At 40.9% G+C, this 27,498-nt stretch overlaps 1 protein-coding gene across 1 annotated transcript in view; it reads left to right on the top strand.

Annotated features, from left to right (window-relative positions):
* The window catches only part of LOC149167067 (uncharacterized), a 187,325-nt gene that overhangs the window by 99,038 nt on the left and 60,789 nt on the right, over positions 1-27,498 (top strand). The window lies entirely within an intron of this gene.

Below are 27,498 nucleotides of genomic sequence, written 5' to 3'. Positions count from 1 at the left end.
AATTGAACTAACCCTTGGGGGCTGCTTCAAGTAATGTGTTGAAAATTGAAATTTCACCTACAATGTGATTATCTCATGTAGGAATTTCGTCAAACACTTAGTCAACACTCAGATTTCCGACTCCAATAAAAACTTCAGCAATAATGTATTTTAACCCAAACACATGCAATCTGATTTTTATGAGCAGAAACACTGAAGACTAAATCTGAACTTTAAATGCTGAAGATAACAGTAAAAACCCACAAAAATTGACACGAGATTTTTGGGCAAAGCCCCTGGAAAAACCCCAAAGGGAAAACCAGTAGAGGAGGAAATTTTATTAAATGCTCACAGAGAAATTTCTGAGTTTACAACAATTAATTTCCAGCAAAAACCAGCTGTACTTATCTAAAAAATTGTGCCCAATATTCTCTCAAAAATTATGCCACATGCTGTCTAGAATTCCATGCCTCTGCTGTACAGACTGTGTGGACAACACTAAATGCACCAGAAAACAGTCTAGAAAACAGCACCCTTGCTGTCTTGATTTTTGTGCCAATTTTTCCTGTACAAAACAGCAGTATTTCTCCTTGAAATTCGTGCCCTCTCAGCTGAAATTTCGTGCCCAGATTTACTGCTGTATGACCTGCATTAATGGCTAAAAGTCTCTTAGCAAAATGTGCTCTTTCCCTGCTACAAGCTGCCTTGAGAAATGTGCTATTCTCTCACTACTGCTGCCTTGGAATTTGTGCCCTTGCTGCTCCTCTTTTTCTCCTCAGCCCTCTTTTCCTTACTCTCTCTCTTGAAAAATGTGCCTCTTCACTTCCCCCTTATCCTTTTATAAACTCATTAATTACTAAAACCATTAAATCTTGCCATCTCAAGATCAACGGTTGTGACTTAATCTCTCATTGAGATGACTTAAGTCACTTTTAGAAAAAACACTTTCTAAAATCACTTAAGTCACTCAAACTTTATAAAATCACTTTTAGAAAAAACCACTTTCTAAAATCACTTAAATCACTTTTAGTAATTAAATATAAAAAACCACTTTATAAATAAAGTGTCTAGGAAGTGACACTTGCTCAGTCACTTCTGCAGGCTAGGCATTGCCACTGCAGAAGTACCCCCGAGCTACAATTTCTAACACTCTCTTAGTGAGGGAGGTACTTCTGGCACCTCTACCACCACCAGGATCTGACTTAAAGTCCACTTCAAGTCCACTTCAAGTCCATCACACTGTTTACTGTAGCAACTCCCTCTAAACCAGAAGCTCCCTTTGACTCAGTAACCTGCCCTGTTACCTGTCCCTGATTTGAAGACCTCTGCCAGTAACCCATGCTCCTAGGAGACTCCTCTCTCCCACCCTGAGCATCCTCCTCTGTCATCTCGAACCATGACAGTTTCCTGACCGAGCTAGAAGAATCCTCTCCTCCAGCTGCCTCTGGCACTACCACTGAATATGAGATCCATCCGGACTCACCATCCATAGGATGACCTGCCAACTTGTACATCCTGCCCACACGGATGCCAATAACTTGTGCTGCATCCACACTCTCTCCCATCAAATAAATCACCACCTGTCCATTACAAAATAGAATAGCATATTTGTCATCCTCCAGAGTTGCCACAGAGAGGAGATTTGCTTGCAACTCTGGTACCTAAAGCACATGGTCACCCTCTAGATATCCTCCTGACTCCAACTGGAATCTCACATATCCAGTCCCCCTCACTGCATGTGTGGTGTGCACCCCACTATCAACACACATGTCTAAGTCGATACCTTCATATTCAAGAACTTAGCTCTAATCCCTGTCATGTAGCGCAATGCCCTACTGCCCGCAAACCAAACTCTAGTGTTCTCGCACTCAGCAGCATTGCTCCTCGAAAGATGAGATACCAAGGAGAACTCCTTCTCGAACTTATGGAAACTCAACAAACTTAGCTAATCCAACTACTTGTTCCTCATTCTCCTTCTTACCTTTCTTTTTGTTTGGACATTGGCCTGCATAGTGACCAAACTTGTGACATGCAAAGCACTTGACTTTGCTCATGTCCTTCTCGGAAGTAGATCCCCCACTTCCCTTTACATTTCCCTTGCCTTTACCCTTTGCTACAAGGGCCACATTCTCTTTGTCACCACCATCTGTCTTCACCTGATCTCTACTCATAGAACACTCTTGGATCTCTTCTTGAGTAAAGTCATCCCACAACTTGCTCCAATTTGGAAGATGCTCTCTGTTGAGAAATCTAGGGGCAACTAGATTAGGTGATTTCTCTTACTTTGATAACTGCTTGTGATGTATTTTTACCTAACTTGATTAGCTTCTTTTTTTATTTGATTATTATTATGTTCTTATCATCAAACAACTACCAAACTATGAAGATCAAATAGACAAGAGGACACAAAATATAGGCTGCAAGCCAGGGCCAAAACCTCTCCTCTTGAGAGGAAAACCCACAAGAATTCTTCTCTTCTTATAGAATGTTCAGATGACGAATTCCAAGACCTAAGACCCTTGTCAAAGACTCCTCCAAGACCAAGTCAAACTTCACCTTGATAGACTTTTCCAACTACTTTGACCTAGTAGCTTCCAACAATTTCGACCCAGCGACTTGTTGAAGTTTCTAAGCCTAACCCGTTAGAAACCCTTCATGTACTTTACTGATTTATTCCTACCTACTTGTTCTGTTAATTAACAAGTTATTTACCATGTAAACCCTGGAAATAAATACAAGTACATGCTCAACACATTATAGATCATCAACTGAAGGAAATAGAAACAAACACAAGTGACATTGTTGTTTTTGGACTAATGTCCCTGGAAAAACCCAATGTGGGAAAACTGGTGCAGCTATTTGAGGGTTTGATTTATTAAGCAGTTTTAGAATACAATTTGGGTGCCAAATTTGGCTCACCCAACAAAGAAAAATTTCGACAGTAGTACCTCTCTACTCGGAAGCAGATATTCCGGCTGAAACCCCGGATAAACACTCCGGCAACTCCACAGCTCCAATCTGCCCCACAAAACCCCAACATCAGCCTCTCTCTGGCCCAGCGTTAGCCCAACGTTACTCTGGCTTGGCATGCATCAGCCTTTGGAGACACTGCGTCAGTCCTCTGGCCCTCTGCGTCATCCACGCTGGCCCTCTGAGGCACTGCGCAACTCCTGGCTGCCTCTGCGTGAGCCTTAGTTGCCTTTGCATGAACCCTTGGCTGCTTCTGCGTCCCTCTCTGACTACTACGCTGACCCTCCCGGTGCTATCTCTGCCTCTCTGCTTTTGTATTCACTGCCCCTCAGCTGCAACTTTGATCACTCTATCAACTTTCTCAGCAAACCTAGCTCCAGAAAGTCGAAATCTTGATCTCTTGGTGTGTTTTCCAAGTGACCCTCAAGGCTCCTCTTATACTTTTCTCGTTGACAAATCAACGACCGAGATTAAGTCCCTAATCAACGGCTAAGATTAGATCTGGCTTGATCCATGACTTTTGGACCATTCTAACACAGTTTTATATTAATTCACATTAATATTTTATTTTCCCAAAGTTTAGACTTAGGGACTCCATTAAAAATATTAATTATTTTAATATCTCCCAAACTGTTTAGAATCTGCTCAAATCCTTTCTGGGTATTGGAGATCTCATGTGCCTTAGCCTCTCCACCAATTTTCATGGCTAGAGCACATCCGATGCTACCCCAAATCAACACTCCCTCTTAGCGAGCACTGTGCTCTAGCAATACTCCTCATTGAGTATCACTATGATCATCCGGCATCGGTCCTTGTGCTGATGCTAGGCCTGCTGTTCATCATCTGCACTGTTGCATCTTGTATTGCTACCCATGGCCTTGCCATTGCCACTGCTGCATCTGTACTGCAACTCCCTCTGCATCTGTGCTGCTACCCATGGCTTTACCACTGCCACTGTTGCATCTGCACTGCAACCCCTCTCATCATGCTGCATTGTGCTGCCCATAGCACTGCCACTGCTAACTGTTGCACTGCAACTCAGTTACTGAGAAGTAAGTAATTGATCTCCCAACTCTGACATCTCCGTCAGACTAGAGACACCCATGATGTTGAAGCTCCCTCTGTCGCTGACAAGTGTTCCCTCTCTGATCTCTGTGCCACTGCAACTACTCCATGCATCTCGCACCGTTTCACACCTCTCTGTGCCATCCTGCACTGGTGCAACATTCCCGTGCTTCTCGCACTGTTGCCTTACACTGTCCTAGGAATCGTGCACTGTAGCTCCATCTCTCGCTCCACCCGCATCTGTCTCTACTGACATCTGCCAGTACTGTTACTCTTCGGGGCTCCCGTAGCAAGGTCTAATCCAAGAGGCTGGGTACCTCGAGGATCCTGCCCCTCATTGCTTGTAGTTCATCTGACTATAGCTCGATGTCTCCCCACTTCCGCTCAAGTGGTGTGTGTGCACTCATGGCACAATCATCGTTTGTCTCCACTTCCTTCTCTGCCCTTGCTGGCACAGCCTTGGTCTCGGAGGCCTCTCCCTTGCTCTTCTTCCTTGAACACTGGGTCGCATAATGACCCAGCTCCACACAGTCGAAGCATTTGACCTTGGAGAGGTCCTTCTTCTTCCGTTTCTCCTGCTTTCCCTCAGATGCTAGGGCAGCATCCACCACCTTCTCCTTCTTGATTCTGATCCCCTTGTCGTTTCTTCCTGCCTTGCTCAACCTTCTGATCTCTTCTTGGCGAAGAGCAACCCACATTTTCTCCCAATCTGGAAGGGTCGCCCTGTGCAGTATGCTCCAGACAAACACCTCCTAGTATTCTGAGATTGCGTTCAGGGCTATTCTCACCATCAATTCTTGATCCGGCGTTGCCCCTATGGAAGTCAGCTGATCTCAAATCTCCTTCAATCGACCGAGGAAGGGGTCGATTTGTTCTCCCTTTTGCATTTGGTATGATCGCAGCTGATTTTCTAGTAACATTCTTCTCTGCAAAGAAGTATGTTGGTACAATTTCTTTAGGGCCTCCTACATCTCATTTGTCGTTTCCTTTTTGGCAATATGTGGTACTACAAGGTCCTTGACCCCGTCAAGAATGATGCTCTTGGCCCTCGCCATTGCCTCCTCGTACTTATCGTTATCAGCTGGGTCAACTGGGATAATTATCATCCTTAAGGCGAAGTGCTTGACACGATTCCTGTCTAGAACGGATAGGATTCTGGCCTTCCAGACTACGAAGTTTGAGGCTCCGTCCAGTCTGTCTTGGTCTCTTACCCTGTTCACTGCCATCTCGCTACTCCTCTACTTCGCTCTTGGAAGTTCCCAGTGTGACTCCCTCTGAGTCTTGATTTCCCTCCTGGAAACCATTTTGCTAATGTCGAGATGCCCCCACTCCGATCGCTGGTGCAATTGCACCACTGATCCGGATTTCCTGGCTATAAATCCTTGGTTGCAACTCCCTCCTTGGCCTTGTCCTGTTAGGTACTGTTCTGACTACAGTACCCCACCATCTCTACTCTGCAACTTCCCCACAACCTCCTAAACCCCAGCAAACTGAAGGTTAGAGCTCCTAGGCTCTGCGCAATCCTGACACCAGCAAATCAACGTCCTTAGCCTACTGTGTCAGCCTTGCTGGGCTCTGCGTGGCTTTGCATGAGCCTGTCTTTGCCTCCCTTAGCCTCTGCACTGCCTCTTCCTGGCTCAATCTTGATGATGCAGGCACTGCATCGTCCCTTCCTTGCTGCTACTCTTCTAGGAACAACTTCTGTCACTCGGGACAATTGTTTTCTGCTGCTGCTGCTGCTTTGCTTGGCTGATGTCCTCAGTTCTCCTGTGGTTTGCAACCATGCTTTGATACCATGTTGAAGTTTCTAAGTCTAACCCGTTAGAAACCCTTCATGTACTTTACTGATTTATTCCTACCTACTTGTTCTGTTAATTAACAAGTTATTTACCATGTAAATACTCGAAATAAATACAAGTACATGCTCAACACATTACAGATCATCAACTGAAGGAAATAGAAACAAGCACACAAGTGACAACATTGTTTTTGGACTAATGTCCCCGGAAAAACCCAATGCGGGAATACCGGTCCAACTATCTGAGGGTTTGATTTATTAAGCAGTTTCAGAATACAACCTGGGTGCCAAATCCAGCGCACCCAACAAAGAAATCTCGGTAGTAGTACCTCTCTACTCGGAAGCAGATATTCCGGTTGAAACCCCGGATAAACACTCCGGCAGCTCCACAGCTCCATTCTGCCCCACAAAACCCCAACGTCAGCCTCTCTCTGGCCCAACGTTAGCCCAACGTCACTTTGGCTTGGCCTGCGTCAGCCTCTGGGGACACTGCGTTAGTCCTCTAGCCCTCTGCGTCACCCACGCTGTCCCTCTGAGGCACTGCACAACTCCTGGCTGCCTCTGCGTGAGCCTTGGTTGGCTCTGCGTGAACCCTTGGCTGCTTCTGCATCCTCTTTGGCTATTGTGCTGATCCTCCTGGTGCTTTCTCTGCCTCTCTGCTTCTGTATTCACTGCCCCTTAGCTGCAATTCTAATCACTCTATCAACTTTCTCAGCAAACCCAACCCCAGAAAGTCGAAATCTTGATCTCTTTGTGTGTTCTCCAACTCTTTGTGTGTTCTCCAAGTGACCCTCAAGTCTTCTCTTATACTTTTCTCGTTGACAAATCAACGACTGAGATTAAGTTCCTAATCAACGGCTAAGATTAGATCTGGCTTGATCCATGACTTTTGGACCATTCTAACACAGTTTTATATTAATTCACATTAATATTTTATTTTCCCTAAGTCTAAACTTAGGGACTCCATTAAAAATATTAATTATTTTAATATCTCCCAAACTGTTTAGAATCTGCCCAAACCCTTTCTCGGTATTGGAGATCTCATGGGCCTTAGCCTCTCCACCAATTTTCGTGGCTAGAGCACATCTGATGCTATCCCAAATCAACACAACTTCTAGCAACTTCAACCTTCCAACAATTTTGATCTAGCAGTAACTTAGACTTCCTAGCAACCTCGACTTCCCCAACAACTTTTGCAACTTCGATTTCCCCAACAGTTTCTTCTGTAATTTCGACTTTCCCAACAACTTTTGCAATTTCGGTCTAGCAGCTACTCTAGAAACCCTAACATGAGAGAGAGAGGTCCAAAACTTCGATCTTGCTTCTCCTCTTCTTTTCCTTGAACTTTGTCCTTTTTCCTTGTCTTCTAGCTTCTTTTTCGAGGAGATCGAACTTTTTTCTTGCTTGAATGAATGTGTCACAAATGAAGTTGAGGTCCCCTTATATATAGGCTTCCTAGGAGGTCGAATTGCTGCCCATGAGGCTGACTTGTTTGACAAGGTCTTGGAGGGTCTTTACGACACTTTTGACTTTACAAAAAAAATTCTTTACAAGATACAACACACCCAAAGGGGTCTTACATGTATGATAATGTCTCGTTTGACTTCATAATTCTATGACAAACCTAGGAGCACTCAATGGGTGCTTGACCTACAAATAAATTTATCTTGAACTTGAAACCCATGCATCAAGAATGAAAATAATAAATTTCTTCTCTTTAGTATCAAATATATAACATCAAGATTACAATAGAGATTATGAAGATCGAACCTAGTTACACATTTCAACACTCTTTCTTAATTAGGGAGGTATTCATAATCCATACATGGTACTTGGTCTTGGACTTTCTCATACTGAAGAATTTTCATAAGAAGAGTCGGATTGGTAAGCCATCTCATAAGCTATTTTATCAGCTTATATCTGTGCATCTCATCATATCAACCAACATTGTCATATAGCAAGGCCTTGACTAACAACTCTATCTCTCCACAAGATCAGAGCACAATGTTGGCGAGAGAATGACTAATAGACACCTTTCATCATTGTCTCTCAAGGCACATACCCTTTTCATCATTGCTAGTGTTCAAGGCACATACCCCATTTGGATGTTCACAGTGACACATAATAAGGTCCAATGTCCACTATCCAGGTCTAGCTATGCCCAATGTCCACTATCCACTGTCCACCAACACTCAACAAGGTCAATTACTCTACTATCCATTGTCTAGCAGCAATTGACAAGGTTGAAAAGACTCTCTCAGCATCATAGAGTCTCTCCTTAGTATCTATTTCAGTTAACTCTTCCCAAGTTCTCATGGTGGGCAAGTGAAATAAAGGAAAATAGGTGCAAATTTACAATATACAAATGTTAGTTTAATGTACTATGGATGCCATCTCTCTCTTGATTTATGTACAATATACATGTTTTCATATATTCTGCAACTAATTTGGCTTTTTGGATTCTTTTTTAATATAAATGCAAGCTCTCTCTCTCTCTCTCTCTCTCTATGACACTTTTTATGCTTCGCTTCTAAAAAATGCACTTGCTTCATGCAACATTGGTTACACTTTTTCTTAGCATGTGGTTAGGATGGGATAACTAGTAATGTTTTCAATTGATACCAAAGGTCTTTTGCAGAATTTGATACTGTTACCCACCCAATGTGGGTAACCCATAGGAGAAAGGTTTCCTCCTCATTTGACAAAGGTATGCTAACCATTCTTGTATTGATTTTCCTTCATCTAATGTTTTGGGGCATTGCTAATATGGATCACAAGCCAAGCTGGAAGATTGACTGCTCTTGATTGTACCGTTGTTGCCATACTTCACCTAGGAGGTTATCTTGTGCCCCTAGTCCAATGTGACCTTCCGTTAGGTCCTTCCTTCAAGAGGGGCATTGATTGAAGTAGCATGCCCAAGGTACTCCATACTTAACACATTCCATGCATCCTTATCATCTCGTTCCATTCTTTGTGTTGGTTGTCATTGTCAATGGGACTGACACACTTTATCCTCATTTCTGAGTCAGGGCCTAGAAATTTGCCTAAGATGTTGATGCAACTGAAAGAATGATAAAAGCATATAAATCCACAACTAAAGAAAAGAAAAGTGCAAAATGTGGCTGGGACTTTGTAAGAATGTGGGAAAAAGCCTAGCATGAGCTCTACCTCTCTCATTAGCCATCACCCAGTTCCTCAACATTCCATGCTACATCATAAAGGAACTCTTGAATGTTCCAACCTTGATGAGCGAGAAATTGCTACATCTTTAAGGGGTATTGGAAAAGCATAAAGCAAGCTTGGTCTCCTAAGCTATGAAAGAAAGAAGATAAATCATTAAAGTAAAAGGCAAACCAGAATGGTGGAAAAAACAAGCTAAGGAAAGGGGTAATTCATGCCTCCGCAATTGCTACCTCTTCTCATTATCGCACTTAGAGATGTTGGACCTCTCTAACTGGTACCATGGCTATGGTCATCTTCCTTGAAGTCTTTCCCACTCCATCACCATCATTATTACTTGCACATACATATTGATAGGTCTATGTGTCACATGTCCTTCCCCTTGCAGACTGGAAGCATGTAATAGGGTTAGAGGTATAACCATACCTAACACAAGTGTGGTAACTTGCCTACAAATCCTGAGCTAGAAAGACATTGGAAGGAAAAGCTTATGTGCCCTAACATTTAATATGGCTCACAATGATACTTTAATGGTTTTTGTCCCTTATGGTGTTGATCTCACTTGATCTTGAGGGCATGTTTCAGGTGGTTCATACTCGTGCAACAAAGATCCTTTGAAGGAAGGCTTGACACTTATCTAGTACCTCCTTTCAGAGGATGTGTTGCCTATTGTTGAGAGCAAACATGATCTTGTAGCCCTAGCGTTGCCCTTATGAGATGGTCTTGGACCTTGATGAGACTTGGCGTGGTTGTATGCCCCTTGCTGCACCTCCAAATGCTGAAATGCTATACCAAGAAGCCAAGGAGTTGGCTTGTTTGATGATGTGCTCACATGGACTTGGGATGCCCCTAGGCTGGCATTTGATGGTCATTGCCTTGTTATAGAGCCTAGATGAGGATGGTTATCGCTAAGATTACTTGGGAGGGCTAGTACGTCATGCCCATGTGCTAACGCTTGCCTTAGAGCCTAGGGTAGGGGTTGATCGCCTTAATGGGCCGTCAAACCCACTCAACCCACACGTGCACCAAGAGATAAGTAGTCAGCCATTGTAGCAGTCATTGAAAAAGATTGCTAGCCAAAGTAAACACAGGGCGGGTGTTGTTAGATCTAGTGGCAAGGGATTGGGCTGCAAAGCCATCATATTGGTCTGGCCCAATGTTGCACGAAGGGGGACGTTTTTTGGAAGCGGGGACACGAAAGCGTCATTTCCCAGAAATCTAGGAAGCAGAGCGTCTACTATATATATTTATATTTTTTTGCATTTATATTAAAAAACATCCAAAATAACAAATTAGCTGTAGAAGATATGGAAGCATGCATATTTGTACATAAATCAAGATAGATATGGCATCCATTGTACCTTAATGATTAATTATTTGAGCATCAACCATTTAGATGCATCAACCATCTAGAATCTAGATTCTTCTCCCCTTGTCTAACATTTGCCTCTACCTCAATTGTCTAGGGATATTAGTCAACATTGCCCAATTTTGATCAAACTACCTAATCCAAGCCTTAAAATATGGTATAAAAATCTTAACATGCTTGATTGATGATTTTGACTTGATTGAAAGGTAATTTTTTTGCTAAGGGCATGACAAAGGAATTCAAAGATTAACACCACCAACATAGGGCTTGGTGCTCTTGATTAAATGCTAATCACATACCCTCATACATGATATAATCTAATGAAATACCAAAATCCCATTGATCTTGAATTCCTAAAAACTGTTAAATCCACTGAATTTTGAATAGGATATGAAATTCTATATTCTCCATATGAAGTCCGATGAGGCTGCAACCACTCTCAAACATCCTGAGTCATTTCATTTTAATGTTAAAAATTTAAGTATAAGGATGAAAATGAAAAATAAATGAGAATGCCACTTTTACTTTAAGAATTTAACATTACCACGAGGGAGCAACTAGGGAGTATCTAAGGAGCATCAAGGGAGCACCTTGGGAGTGTTCGAGAAGCGCCAACCCAACTTAAGTCAAAGAAAAAAAAAATTAGAACCCTATGGAACTGCCCGTCCCCCCTTCGGATTTGCTTGGGATCTGTGCTCGATCTGCCGCGGATTCGGGGAGGATCTGTCATCGGATTTGCGGTTCGGAAATCTGGAACTGCCGATCGGGTTGACACGATTTCGAATTTCCAGGAACTGTCTTTGCCAGCACAACCTACGGTTTTGAAATTCTGAACTGTGGATCTGACGACGAATCCCCAGCGGATCCGAAGAGCTATTCCTAGTTTGGATCCTTGGTGGGGGGGGGTACGTGCAACACTGGGACTCTGGCCACACGAGGATGAGGGAGCTATTGGGCACCAAAGATTTGAGATGAGCATTGTTGGCATGGATCTGGATGCAACAAAGGAGTAGTCTACATAAAGCAAACAGTTGGTGCAGGGCCTCGTTGTTCAAGCTCAGGGTGAGAGGAAAAGGTCAGGTCGAGAGTAGTTGCAAGCAAGGTTGTTGACGACAGAGGGTAGAGAAGTCGATTGGCACGTGGACTAGCCGCAAGTGGGTCAATTGGCAACAGACAGGTGTGTGAGGCAGCTTACAGTAGGAGAGTTAGGTCGTGCGGTTGCATGAGGTAGCAGAGATTGTGTGCAGGGGTGTTCAACTTCATGGGTAGCCAAATGAGTCAGTAGGATGCAAGTTTGAGCGTGCAAGAAAGAGTGCAGTCGGGACGAGGTTATCAACACGTGGAGACACAGGTCGTTAGGCTTGGATAGGTTGTGGGATGGTTGGCAAGCAACTAGTTGTAGAAGTCACCCAAGTTTGTGAGTGCAACTGAGCCAGTACAATGCCCAAAGTGTGATCAGGACCCAAAGATTCACAAAGGTCAACCCTCACAAGGAGAGAGGAAGATCATACCACTTAGGGTGTGATAGTCAAAAGTTTTAATAATTTTTTGGATTTCAAGATGGCATCAACTGGTTAGAGGATTGAGGACAGGTTGGATGGGGCTTACAACTTTAGTCCATGGGAGGATAGGATAACGCTGATTCTCAAGGAGAATAGCCTATGGGAGTTTGCAAACACGCAGGTTACAACTCCTTCAGACGCTACAAGCTTTGACAACCCACAAATTGAAAGACAAGAAGGCCAAACATATCATCATGGTTGGGGTGAAGGATCACGTGATCCCTCCCATATTAGGGAGGAATAATGCCCATGAGATGTGGACCACTTGAATGAACCTAAATTAATTGGAAAAAGATGTGAAGGGGGAAGCTAAAAAACACTAAGATGACTAAATTATATATCATGGCATCATACCTCAATAGGATCCAACAAGTTCAAGATGAGCTTTGGAGTTGTTGGGGTAGCCTTGCCAGATGATGAGTGGGTTCTCAAAACCTTGGGATACCTTTGTGACAAGTGTTCTAGCATGAGAAAAGCTACCATATTGGAATAAGCTGTGGGATGACTTCACTCAAAAGGAGATCTAGGAGAAATCATTATTTGGAGGACAACAAAAGAGTGGAGATGATGAGAGCCTTGCTCTTGCCGGTAGGGCAACGAGTAGCAAAGGTTTGAGTAGCAGGGGTGAGGAGTCAACCTCACAGCCTAAGAAAAAGATGGACTTGACTAAGGTCAAGTGTTTTGCCTGTCATAAGAGGTCAAGTGTTTTGCCTATCATAAGATGGGGCACTATGCTTCACAATGTTCAGAGAGGAAAAAAGGGGGAAAGGCCACACAACCAATTGTAGCTGTGTCAACAAAAGCTCAGGAAGAGTTTGACAAGAAGTTTGGAACTGATTTCGTACTTGTTTCCTACCTTACCTTAGACACCTTACCAATGGGTGTGTGGCTACTAGATAACAGAGCCACAAGGTATATGATAGGAGCATGGGAACAATTTGATAGACTGATTGAGTGGGACTTAGAACTACCTGTGGAGTTTGGTGTTGATACCAAACATGCAGTAAAAGGGGTTGGAACAATTATATTCCAACTTAAGGGGTTGGATGGAAGTAAAGGACGTGTTATGGGTGCCAAAACTTAGGTGGAGTCTGATCTTAGTCTCTATGATGGAGAAGAAGGGGTTCTATATTACATTCTAGGTTGGTAAGGTACTAATCACACCCAAGGGATCTAGCTTTGATTAGGTACATGTGATAAGAGTTAGAGAGAGCAACATCTATAGGCTAAAAGGCCATCTTATTCGAGTGATTACACGAAGCAGAGCAACGACAAAGAACAAGGAGTAGCAGAGCAACGACAAAGAACAAGGAGTAGCAGAGCAATGACAAAGAACAAGGAGTAGGTAGCTTCAAAGGTTGAGCAACTTAGAGGAAGTTAGCCTTCAGTTTCAGGAGAGGAGGAGCAATGGACAAATTCCTCCAAATTTGTCAAGATCTCTTGGTATGAGATGACCTTACATGATGTTTAGGAGCAGGAGGCATCTAGGAACTAGGCGAAAGAAAGCAAGACTTTGAGGATGTTTCTAGACTAGATGACAGGGAAGGCTTCTAGTTTAGAGGGAGAAACTATGGCAACAGATGTAGTTCTAGAATCAAACTCAGTTCCAAGTGGCAAGCCGCAAAAATACCTTCCTTGCTAAAGAGTGGTTGATGTTTGTAGCTCGGGAAGGTACTTCCACACAAGCCTAAGTGTCTAGGTGTGCAAAAGTCACCCAAAGTATCCTTTGACACTTGCTCTAGTGTGAGCAAGTTGTTTTTGAAACTTAGCCTAAGTTAGACTTAGGAAAAACACATAATTATTATGTTGGCTAATTGAGCTAAAGTTAACTTGGAAAACATAAATTATTTACTTTAGTGATTATGTTTTAATCTCGACCCTGTTGATTTCTGGTAGCATCAGATGTGCTCTAAGTCTCAAATTTTTCAGGGAGGCCCGAGGGCATGTATTCCAAAGAACCTAGAAAGCATTTTGAGAAATTCCACCCAGAAACAGTTTTATTAAAATAATTAATTATTTTTAATGGGACCTTAAGTCTAAACTTAGGAAAATAAAATAATTAATGGGTATTAATCTAATTGTGGGTGTAACTTCTAGAAGAAGACGAGGATCAAGCAAAAATGATCTTAGCCATTGATTAGCTTCTAATCTGGGCCGTTGAATGTCAACGAGGAGATTATTTAAGGAGGCTTGAGGGTCATTTGGAAAGACACATAGAGAGTGAGTTCAAAAGTTCGATTTTTTGAAGCAGAGCAGTTGCCAGGAGAATATTGACAGTGAGCTTGTGCAGTGAGGGGCAGGGATAGTTGGGTTGGAGTATCTTCTCCAAAGCCTAGGATACGCAACAGAGAGGCAGAGAGACACCAGAAGGAGACAATTCAAGACCCAGGAAGGGTTGACGCTGAGCCAGAAGGGCTCACGCAGAGAGGTTGACGCTGAGCCAGAAGGGCTCACGCAGAGAGGTTGACGCTGAGCCAGAAGGGCTCATGCAGAAGCAATGCAGTTCTCCAACCAGAAATCCGAATTTGCTGAGGGAGCTGACATTTTTGAGCTGGGAGAGATGGAAACTGCTCCAGAAAGCAAATCAATTCCCAGCAGCGCTGACGCAGAGCCTTAGAGGCTGACGCAAGGCCCACGTAGGGGCAACGCAGAAATAGCCAGGTACACTTTGGTTCAATTGTCGGATCAGCCGGGACTTGCCGGGTAGAGTGAGGTAATCTCACAAATTTCTTCTGCCAGTTGTATTTCTCTGTAACTGGATTGCCGGGAGGGCATCCAAAGCTATATTTAGAAAACTATTGCATAATAATAAAAACCCTCAGATCTACTGCACTGGTTTTCCCGCATTGGGTTTTTCCGGGGACATTTGTCCAAAAAATACTATGTCATTTGTGTTGTATCTTTCTCTATTGTTCTGTTCTTGTTTTGGGCATATTATTTAATTGTAGGTTGCAGTGTATTAGCTTCGATATTTGCTGTAGGAAGTAGTACATAATTTGTTTTAGAAATTAACAAATAGGAGAAGCTTAATCAGTCGCTGCAGTAGGGATTTTGGTTTGCGGAATTTTCACAGACCCTTGATCTTAAGTGAGGTTAGATCTAATCTCAGTGGTCAATCACTTTGGAGATTAGGGTTAGGGATTTAATCATTTAGCTCAATGTAAAATTATAAAAGCAAGGATAAGGATAAGGAGAAGACACACCATACAACAACACAAGATTGAGAGAGGCATCTTAGTGAACGTGTTGGGTCTGAGAAAGGGGGCAACAAGGAGATCTAAATCAGCTAAGGAGGGCTTGATCAGCTGGATCAGATCCAGTTGTGTGTATTTCCTCAATTGGGCCATTTTCCTAGGAAAGGAGCCCAATTAAGTTTTGAAGAAATCAATGAAGAATTGTCACTGGGTAGAATCTGTTGTGTCATTTTTCATGATTGAGATTGGTGTATTCTGCTTCTGTTGAATTTATTGTGTTAGGAATCTAGCTGTGCAATTAATCAGTAGATCAATATTCTATTATTCTGCTAGGAATTGAGTGTCGGGTGTTAGGTTTGCAAGATAACTAACAAATACCCTCATATAAATAAAGGGGAGTCACTTTCATTTTGAGTCATGACACTTCACATAAGTTCTCTCTTTGTCTCTCTCTCTCTCAAAAAGTGCGTTCTAGCATTCTTGTTCTTTTTTCTTGGACGCAATGTGATCTTGGTGGAGCATATTATCTTGGGAGGGATATTTTTGTATGAGGAGACTTGTCTCAGATTGATGAAGTGATTCTTGATTGAAAGTTGTAATTTTATTGCTGATTTTCTTCAATTTTACATGCCAATTTCTGAAATTAAGGTTTCGTTGTGCCATATTAAAAAGTACAATAACTTTTAAGAAATCTTGTTTCTTCATGCTTTGCAAAATTAGTCTTTCAAGGATCCATAAAAGGAGCTTTGTGTATGCTTCCTTGGATCTTAAATCTCCACTTAGAGAAAGTCACTAGGATTTCTAAGAGAGGCCTTTTAGTCCTCCACCTACCTCATCCATATTACCCTATCTTTGACCTTGCCATCATTGGCTCCATTGCCCAATTGAGGGAAGACACTAGACTAGCTTGTGGCGGTCATTTAAATTTCTTCTTTTTCTCTTAGTTTTATGTTGACTAGGGTTAGGGTTAGCTTAATTTTTCATCTACAAGCAATTTATTGCCCATTTGTTATTACCCTATTGAAAGGAATCACATTTAATAAATATAAAAAGTCAAAGTCAAGCATTAATTGCATGTTTTCACCCCAAAATTAGGTTGATGTCTTCATTTTTAATTGTTGTCATATGCATTTGCAACCATCTAAAACCATTGTTTACTTAGCCCTAGCTTGCCTCCATCAGAGCCTTTGCTCCTTTGCTGATACTATCACTCATGGGCTATTTTCTCAAGTTGGTATATGCCATTGTGTGCCCTAAATTTGTTTATCATACAAACCCTAACTTATAGTAGCCTTCTAAATTATAAAGGTCTTTGAAAAGTGTACTTGAACTGTAGGCAACTCTTATTTCAGCTTGTTAAGGCTTGACCAATACCGTTTCCTTTAATCATTATACCTTGCATCATCATTGAGCCCTCCTTAGTTGACGTCTTACCGATGATCTTTTGTAGGGAAGTTGCCCCTGTGGAGATAACATCCACCACTAAATAGCTAGAGAGAAGCCATTGAGGTGACAGTGGTGGTTGATCTCTTGTTGCCATAAGACCTAGGTTGCCTAGTGAGGCTTTGCACTAGGCTTGCTAGATTTTGCAGTAATAGGTACCATCCTATGTTTTGTATATATAGAGATTTATGGATTTATTAGTCACTGTTGTTATGTTTATGCATGCAATAAAATGCGGAAAATAGGAAGCAATGAAATACAAAGACGCACCAAACACCATGAACACAAAGATATGATCTAGGAAACCCTTTTGGGAGAAAGCCTAGCTAGAAGGTCACATTGCTTTGTTCTCATTTGTCTAGAATGGAAATGATGCATCATTCAATTTGCAAATACAAATGAGAAGGTACTCTCTATGGAGTTGCTTGAAACCGATGGCCCATGGGTTGCAACAGAACATAAAACCCATCTATTATGCTCCCTCTCTATTGACACTTAGCTACTCTGATATGTTATGTAACAAATGCAAGATAATAGAATGGAACCCCTTTTCCTCCTCATGATTTGGTTATAACACAACCCGATAGCCAACTAGGGGTCAAATTTGACCCATTCAACCCTCAACATGAGTTGCAATTCGACCCTTCTAGAGTCTTCTTCATAGTCCCCATGCGGTCAGCCCCCTTTCCATAAGTAATGTGGGTTGATGTGGCATTCTCTCGAATTATGGTGGTCAAACATGACAGTCAACTTCTGTGAGGCATAACTTTTGCATCTGAACTATGATTGATATGATTCTTGCACTATTGGAAAGGTTTTCGAGTGTAGAATAGCGCCATGGTTGCATTGCTCAAGAGACAAAGTTTTACACCAAAACAACGTCATTTAATGACTTCAATTGGCCCCGAAGGGTTTCTGACCCCAATTCTCCAAATTGGGTCCCATTGCTAAAATTGCTCTTGTAAGCCAATTTCTTTGATTTTTCCACCCTGAAAGCATTGAGATGGATGACAAACAATATAATGATCCAATCCAGATCAATCATTTCTCATGGATCAAATAAAGATGTAAGATAATAACATGCATTTTCAAACTACAAAGCCCTTGGCAATATGTGCACAATATGTCCTATGTATCTGATCAAAGAAATACCAAAGGAATACCCCCAATTCATAGTTTTGACAATCTCATTGTTTTTATGAATGTGCATGTATTAACACACACACATATCCATAGATATTTGTTCTTTGTGTGCGCACAGACATGTCTCATGGGGTGCTGTTCCCTTAATATTGGGAGTCTAATCTTAGAAATCTCAAGGAACACCATCATTTACTAGATTTGACGAACTTATTTTTTCATGACTGTGCTTTTATTAATCTACACACACATATACACTTTTGTCTCTCTCTCTCTCCAAACACACACACTCCAGCCATTGTGATCAATAACAGGAGAAGGACATTCCACTAAGCCCTTCTCTTTGAATTAGAATTACATACACGATATATGCACTTTTAGTAGAAAACTAAATCTCCTCAAAATGTATACCTATCGTCCTCTTTGTGCACCTTTTTTGAGTCTTGTAGCAAAGTATCATCCCTCTCATCCGCCAAATTCAACCTTTACTTCTTTCCACCCAGGTTCCACCATACATTTTGCTTGTGACTTAGGAGACAGATAAAGAATATGCAACCCTATTATTTACAACTTTCTTGTATTGAATTTCAAAGTCAAAGCCATATAACTTATCAACCTTGCTTGCTGCTGCATCAGGTTTTTTTGCAATAAGTACTTTAAATTTTAGTGATTTGTTTCCCTTAATAAATATTGCTTGAAATGTTGTACAACATGCAGAAGGGCCAACATTTTGCTAACATATAAGTATAACAACTTCACCTTAATAGTTAACTTTCTGATTTCAAAAGAATTTGGTTATTCATTTGCATGAGGGAAACCCCTATTTCTGTAATTGATGCATCACTTTCCACTACAAAAGGCGCTGGAGTGTGAGAAATCTGGAAGCACAAATGTATGACTAGCTTCTTCATATGCTGGAATGTGGCCATTGTTGTCTCTATTTATTTTATTATGTGGCCACCAATATTTTAACAAACCTCCTGTAAAAGTGAAATAGCCCATGAAACCTTTTCAATCATGTTGCGCTCTTTAATGTGGTCAATGAAGAATGATTTGAACCCTTGTTGGATCAGCTTAAACTCCATTCTTGCTAATGGCATGCTCTACGCAAACCACTCCATCCTTTACAAATTTATACCTTGATTCTTTTGCATTTGGGAGTTGAGCTGAAGGACTTCTAATGCTAGTCTCAAATGATGAAAATGCTCCTTCATCTTCTTGCTGCAAATAGAAATATCATTAAAGAAAACAAAAATAAGTCTCCTCATGTATGGCTTAAAATGCAAGTCATTGTGCCTTGAAAGATGGCCGGGGCATGGGCTAACCCAAAAGACATCACTCGGAACTCATAGTCCTAATTAGTTCGAAATACTGTGTTGACTTGGTCACTTTGCCGCACTCTTATTTGATTGTATCCAGATCTGAGATCAACTTTTGAAAATACCCTTTGCCTATGTAACTTGACAAGTTATTCATTTACATGAGGAATGGGATATCTTATTTTAATGGTCCTCTTGTTTAGTTACTGATTATCAATATGCATGTGAAAGGAACTGTCCTTCCAACTTATGAATATCACTGGAGATGGAAAACGACACTTGCTTGAAACTATATGATTCATTTCCAATATCTTTTAGACTAATTTTTAAAATCTTATCCTTAAACAATTTGGGATACTTGTAAAACAACTTGGGGCACTTGTAAGCAGAAGGAATGGCTGTTTTAGATCCCAGTTCCATCTCCGTGATGCGTTCTTGCCCCATCTCCAGTGGCAGTCCATGAGCGAGGTCTTGTAAAATCTCTGACAACTCCTTAATTAACTACTGCACTTCCGTTAGCCTTGCTGGTTTCAGGCCCTTCATGAAATTACATAAAAAATTGAAACATAATTTAACTTTAGTAAAGCTATTTGGACATTTTGTGTGCTGAAATTAGCCTTTTTGTACCAAGTTGCATTCCTGTAACTGTGATCAATTTTTGCCCTTTCTCAGATTTCATATGCAACTCCTCCAGATTCATGCACAATTCACCAATGTTTTCAACCAATGTTCCCCATGACTACACCAGTCTCTGCCAAGGCTACAACATAAATATATGAATTCAATTTGTACTTGTCCAATTATATATTTAGTTCTTTAACCATCTCCTTGCAGTCCATCATAGAGTCATTGGCCACTAATGCCTGGAACATTTTGTATTGGGTCACTGTTCAGGTCAACATAGGACACTAACTTGGAGTTGTTGAAGTTATGAGTGCTGTTGATTGTTGATTTCTCAAGTGCAATATAGACAACAACAATTTTCTGCTACAAATAATTACTTCCAATAATTACTTCCAAAGATATTGTTCTTTAGCACACTTCAGATCATTAAGCAATTATACTTCAGGAAATTTCAAATATTCAACTATAAGTGCAGTAGGGCAGTAGAGATCACAGTAAACTAATCATGCACAAGAGACAAAACTTTTACCCTGGGAAAACCCAACCTTGGGAAAAACCCAGCAATCTTTTCTTAGGAGAAATTGTTCAATTCAACAAAGTACAATCTGATTTTTCCCAGTCAAACTTGGTCAAACTAACCACACAATTCACTTAGGTCAGACCTGGTCAAAGAGGGGAAATTTGGCTTTCTGCTACAGCTAGTCAACTCAGCTCAAAAGGCAGAACTTTGGCCTCTGCAATTGCCTCAGGAATTTCAGTCAATCTGCAGTCAACCTGCCCAGAAAAGATTCAGTCAACGGTGGTCAAACTTCTCAGAATTGGTTCGGTCAACTGCCTCAGTCAAACTGCGGTCAAAAAGATCAGAAGAAGGTTCGGTCAATGCAGGTCAGACAGTCCAGGAAAAACCTCAGTCAACGCTGTTCAGCGCAAGTCAAATTTTAGGTCAAACTTGGCTGGTCTTGTCTCTCTCTCTCTCCTTCACACATGTGGAAAGAAATCAGAAGAATTGATGATCTGAATTGCTTTCCAGATGAGAGAGGTTGAATGTCAATATATAGAGGTCAAAGTAGGAGGGTTTTGACCAAGGGTCAAACCCATTCTTATGGTGCGACCGACCTGACTTTCTAGAGCCAACATGAACTAAAAAATAATATTTTCTTTCATTTAGTTTGAATTTTGGTTGACTTGAATACTGACTGTAGCTAAAGAATTCAACATTTCGTCTTAGCTAAGGAGGTATTCACCTTGACTTCCTCATATGTGCATTTGTTGAATTTTTTTTTCTCCATCCTAAGAAAAGATTGAATGAGCTAGCCATTTTGATGTATCCATCAACTACATGTGGAAAGCATCTCGCATCGACATCATGCAAAGGGATCTAGTCACCCACTAGACACATACTCTTTGCAAATGGATCTTGTCACCCACTAGCCAAAACCTATGGCAATATGGTCAGAACCTTATGATCGGGGTCAACAAGACTAGTCCTGGGTCACTAGCTCAACAAGTTGTCACTTGGAGTCATGTCAGGAACCCTCTGACAAATGGTGAAACCTTGGGCCCATTTACCATCCCTACTTGTTGTCACATGCTATTGAATGGCATAACACTTGCCTAATGCTATAAGGCACTCACTCAACCCACTGGCCAAGTAAACCATTGGCAATATTGTCAGGTAACCCCTGACCGGGGGAGCACTTCAATCCTTGACGTTCTCTGGGCCAATCTCCCTAGCCACATTATATGGCTCTGGATCAATACTCATGACCTGGTTAATACCCTTGACCTAGGGAGAATCTCCACCTATTGATGTTACAACATCAACACTCCCTCTTACCGAGGGAGGCATTCTCAACCACTCCAAGTTTGTCCTTGAACTTTGAAGTATACAAACTTCACCCTGGGTAGAGGCTTTGTGAGAATGTCAACAACCTACTCATTTGTAGAAATGTATTGGAGCTTCATTGCTCCCTTCTGTACCATGTCACAAATGTAGTGGTACTTGATCTCAATGTGCTTCGACCTATCATGAAAAATTGGATTTTCTGAAAGCTTCACACAACTTTGATTGTCACAATATATCATGGTCGGTTCCAACACCTGATCAAACAATCTTGCGAGTAGCTTTCGAAGCCACACTGCTTCACAACTCGCTAAGCTAGCTGCAATATACTCAACTTCAGTAGTGCTGAGTGCGACAAATATTTGCTTCCGGCTCATCCAAGAGATCATAGCAGAACCCAGATTGAAACAACATCTCGATGTGCTTTTCTTGTCATCAGTACTTCTTGCCCAATCAAAATCTGTGAATCCTTGTAGCTGAACTTCACCATTTGAGACATATGTCAATCCATAATTGACTGTACCACGTAAATATCTTAATACATGGTTTGCTGCAATCCAATGTTCATGCCTTGGTTCCACCTGGAACTGACTCAGAGTGTTTACTGCAAAGAAAATATCCGACCTAGTATTAACCAGATACATCAAGGATCCAATCAATCGTCGATACATAGAGGGATCCACCAAATCTGACTCAGAGTCTCTCAGCTTTAGGTTTGTCTCCATGGAAGTGGCTATGGACTTGCAGTCCATCATCCTGAATCTCTGAAGGATCATAGTAACATACTTCCCTTGACCAAGGAAGATCTCACTCGACTTTTTCCATACTTCTAATCCCAAGAAGTAGTGCATCAGGCCAAAATCCTTCATCTCGAACTTTAGAGGTTAACTCTTTCTTACACTGATCAATGAAATTCTTTGCTCTTGTCAGAAACAAGTCATCAACATATAGCAACAGGGTCATAGGCTTATCTTAAACAACTTTGAAGTAAAGATTTGGATCAACATCAGTCTTCGAGAAACCAAGACTCATGAGGTATTTATCAATTCGTGAATACCAAACTCAAGTCCGTACAAAGCCTTCTTCAGTGTGCAAACATGAGATTCCTTCTCATGTACCTCAAAGCCCTAAGGTTGTTCTATGTACACTTCCTCCTTCAGTCACTCCATTGAGGAAGGCAGTCTTCACATCCATCTGGTGCAATTTCCAACCCATAATAGAAGCAATAGAAATAATAGTTCTAATAGAAGTGTGCCTGACAACTAGAGAAAATGTCTCTTTGTTGTCCTCTCCCTCTTTTTGGGAGAATCCTCTTGCAACAAATCTCGCTTTGTATTTGTCTATGCTGCCATGAATAGCATGCTTGATTTGGTATAGACACTTGGAAGTCACCACTGACTTCCCCTCAGGTGTCAACACAATTTCCCACACATCATTTTTCATGATAGACTAGTATTCCTCCAACATTTTATCCTTCCAAACTTCTGGCTAGTTGCCTCTTCATCTTTGGATGGTTTAGAATCAATTATGTGACTCATTAGTGCTACATATCCCAAGTACTTCTTAAGAAATTTGGGTTCTTTGAATGTGCCACTGGGAGTTGCATGTCTCTCTACATCCTGCAAGGTATTTCGAAGCCATGCTAACCTCTTCTTGCATTCTGGAACAATGACCCTAGGTGGGTCCATAAGTTCATTGGGCCCTTTTGGCTCTTCTTGATGATCTAGAGGATGTTCCATAGGTACAAAAGGCCCTGTACCTATATCCTTAGGAGCTTCATGCTCTTCATCATTATCAATATCCATTTGAGATTCTTTAGATTTCCAGAAGGCAACATCCTCATCAAAAGTAATGTCCTGATTGAGCTCAACTTGCGGCTATCCTAGAATATAAATTCTATAAGCCTTTGATGTCTCACTATATCTAACAAATGTTCCCTTCTTTCCAGAAGGCTCCAACATTGTCCTCTTCTCCTTGGGAACATGAATGTAAACGAGACAACCAAAGATCCTCAAATGCTCGACCTCTGGTTTCTCACTTGTTAAAGGCCTTCAAAACACCAAATTCAACACCTACAATAGAAGTTGACATTAATGTTAAAGAGGATGAGTTTGAGCCAAGTGTTTTGATAGAGAAAAATATGACAGCTGAAGATGAAAGCAAGGAGGACAAAAATGAATCTACAAAAATTATTCATGAAGAATCACTACATTCTGCAGAAGATCAAGTTATGACAATTTTAGATTATGATGAGAATGAAGGTGATCTTAAATATAAAGATGAGCCTGCTAGCTGGGAGACCGTTGAAGAAGCTGAAAAAGATGATGAACGTGAAATTAATGACATGCTTGCCCCCCTTAAAGGATGGGAAGAAACAAAAGCAATTTGAAATTTTAATAGGTGCCCTTGACAAAGAATCTGATGAAGAAGATTTAAAAGAAGTTTTTGGTGCATTTGGTGAAATTAAGGTGAAGGGTGACTGTTGTGGGAATAAAATTACGTGTAATAACATGGAAGCCGACGACAAACACAATGCAAAAAATGATGGTGACTATGAGTCAATAGAGATTCTAGATGTCCTGCCTCCAAGATTTCGACGAATTAGTGCCAATTCAACAGCCCTCAAACGTTTCAAGTTAGTGTGGATCATTCTTCTTCTTCTATGGATCGAGTCATCAATGTTCAACTGAGATGAGGTCATGGAGCTTGATCTGGAGACCCACAGGGTTTGGATGATAGTTGTGGTAAGTCGATCCCCCCTATCATTGATTGTGGATTATTCTTCTTCTATGAGACAAGATGAGATTAGCTTTATGTTGAGACATGTACATTCGGGATGAGACACATGTTGCAACTGAAAATTCCTCTTTAATAGAGAGAGGGACTGTTGAAATTTGGGGCAGCTATGGGATGAATTTCCCCAAGATAAATCCAATTTCCCCAAAGGAAGTCCATCTTTCCCCAAGGAAGAATTCAAATTGTAAAGGAAAATGTTATTATTTAATGTGTGCTTGGCACTCCTCCCATTATTGATTGAATTGACAAAGTTATTTGGGCAAGATCATCAAGGCATTTGTTAAATACATTTATTTATTATCGAGAGTAATTTAAAATGGGGTTTCCCACAAGTCGACCTCATAATATTCAAGTCGGCCTGCACCAATGGTTGTGACCCTTCATATGGAGGAATAAATATATATTGAGCATATTCGCTCACCTTCATAGCGGATTTTCAGATCATCTTCTGTGAGGTATGGGAGCAAGACCGAGCCTATTCTGTGCATCTTTTGTAGCCTAATGAGGTCTAGTTCTGTGACCTATTCTGTGCATCATCTGTGGCCTAATGGAGTCTATCTTTGCGGCCTCTCTCCGCGGCCTAATGAAGGCTATCTCTGTTGCCTAATGGAGGCTATCTCTACAGCCTATTCTTTGTCTCGTTTGCAACCTATCTTAATGGATTTAATGAAGCTACCTTTGTCTTATCTGTAGCCTATTCTCTGTGGCATTGTGGCTTATTCTCTGTGCTAGTTTCTGTGTATTACCATGGGATGTAAGTTTGTTTTGGGAGGGCCAAGATGCCTATCTAGGGGCTGGTTCAAGACTGTATTACCTCAGAACTATAGCACTAGACTGTTTGAGGAGATTTGAGGCCCAAATTAGGGCTAACATAGTAACCACAGGAAGTCCTAATTAGGGTTGAAATACCTTAGATATATGTGCACAGGACCGATGAGTTTTGTTGACTACTACGTGTCAACGACCCATAGCAGTACACCTCCTTTTTCGCAAAAGGGATAGCGCCTGATCGATGTGTTCCTGCCATCCAGCTATCATCATCAACTTGATCATCATCTTATAATGTAAACCCAGTCTGCATGTGTATACTGTAAATAATCTCAGCAGATCCGTGTCGTGTATGTAATTACCTAGGTAAACCTACTTTCTGGTGACGATTTACATTCCGAGAGGTTTTGTGTCTCACCGATCCATTCTCAGATGGTCGACAGAGTTTTCCTTCAGCCTTACCCAAAGCCAGAATGGATTTTGTCATTGGGACATTAAGGAAGTCCTAGTGTTCTAGATCGAGTCTATGTAAAAGTGATTTGGGAATAATCCTAATTATTTGGTTAGGTTATTTTATTACAAATTGCTTGATTTGCTAGATTATATTGTGTCGTAGAACTGGGTAGTCTGTGAAGGTCTTTTGCAAATGGGTTTTCCCCCTTGAGATGTAAAAAATGTAAAAATCATGATGTAAAGTGTCTTGAGGGTTAAAATTAATTTATTCCCTTATAGGTTAATTAATTAAATTTTCTAGCCAAAATTAATTAAAATCCTAAGCCAAAAATTTGATTAATTCTAGGTCCTAGGTAAATTTAAATTCTCCAAAGGCAAAATTCGTTGGTCCTTAAAAAATTAAAGTTTAAAAGGTCTAGGGACTAAGGTAAATTAATTATTTTGCTTAATTTTAAGCCTTTGGTCCCTGAGATTAAGTCAAAGTCAAAATATTGGGGAAATTAATTCAAAAATTTAATTTTTGAATTAATTAAAATGCATTTAATTGAAAATTTCGAATTTCCTCAATAATTTAAAATTTCGACAGATGAGATTAAAATTTTTTTTAATCTTCATCAACGGTTGAGATTGCTTTAACGAGGATCACTCAAACTAGCCATTGGAGGATTTGTCTTTAAATAGGAAGTCATTTGTCAGTCAGTTCATCCGATCTCTAGATCGTGTACTAAGAGAGAAGCTTTCTTGTAATCTTTTTATGAGCAATAAAGAAAGACTTTGGGGTTAATTTCTGTTGGTGTTATTCTTTGTGGAAACACTGTAAGATGTGTCATTTTCATGCATAGATTTCTTTTTAGCCATTGATGATAGCTTTCTGAAGAGCGATTAGAGTACAGGTATCTTGCTTAGTCGCTGGGGTTTGAATGATAATTTAAGTTTTGAATATAATAGTAGGTATCTTTATTAAATCTAAATTTTATTATCGTTTTCTCGCTCTATGTTGATGGCTAAATTGAGTTTTGCAGGAAAGTCTTGATTTTTAGATCATCGGGCATTCGGGGAAGTTCTCGGTTGAACCAGCCAACTCTCGATCCGTGTTTTCTGAAGAGCCCAACTTAAATTTGATCCCGGGCTTATCATAAGATATTTTTTTTGGGTGATGCATGAAGGGTTTTGAGCTCAGTACCTCCTTTAAAATTAAAAAAAATTAATTTTTTTGTGCTAAATCGACAGATCTGGTTGTTGAGAGCCTCATATCATCAAATTTGGCAGCAGAGTCGGACTCACACTCCATAGATCTGATAGATCTGCCATTTATGTACATAGATCTGTAAAATTATTTTTAGTTCTCCGACATGGGTTTTCTGGGTTTTAATTTTTTGGGTCATTGTATATATCGTTTGGGTGTTTTATCGTTGTCTTGCAGCTACAGTTTTGAAGGAGAAATCTGTATAGAGTCTAGATCTAGGCCCTGGAGGGTAAGATTTCGATCTCTGGGGTTCATCAATATCATTTTTGTAGGGATTCTATCCAGAGATTTTGCAATCCGTGGTTTTAATTTTTTTTTTAATCTGGAAATAATTTCACCGGGGTTTCACTCATAAATCTGAAGCATTAAAACATATTAGTGTGAAATTCGTTTTCTTGGGTTTATCTTAAGTTTCTGGATGTAGTTCCTTTGCTGCTTGGGTTTTCTGGAAAAAATTCGATTTTTTATTTTATTTTATTTTTAATCTGAGCTTGGGTTTTTTTTTTTTTTAGGGATCTGGGAAATTTTGGGTCTCTGCTGGAGCTCTTTACATCATTTCATCTGCTTCTTCACGCAACCATCAACACTGCCCTTCCATCCACGCAGACATATCCACATTCTTCTCCTCAAGCCTTCAGCTGCTCCGTCGTTCTTTTTCTCTCATCGCTGCTTCCATCTCCCTCATTACTGTCCGAAGCTTATTTTCTGCTCCCCGCAGTCCTCATTCCAACCTGTGTACTCTTTCTCGT

Source organism: Pinus tabuliformis, chromosome 5_1 (genome assembly GCF_031772625.1).
Source record: "Pinus tabuliformis cultivar Carrire ecotype Pingquan chromosome 5_1, CPIR1, whole genome shotgun sequence".
NCBI lineage: Eukaryota > Viridiplantae > Streptophyta > Pinopsida > Pinales > Pinaceae > Pinus > Pinus tabuliformis.
This window is presented reverse-complemented; position numbering and strand designations above follow the sequence as displayed.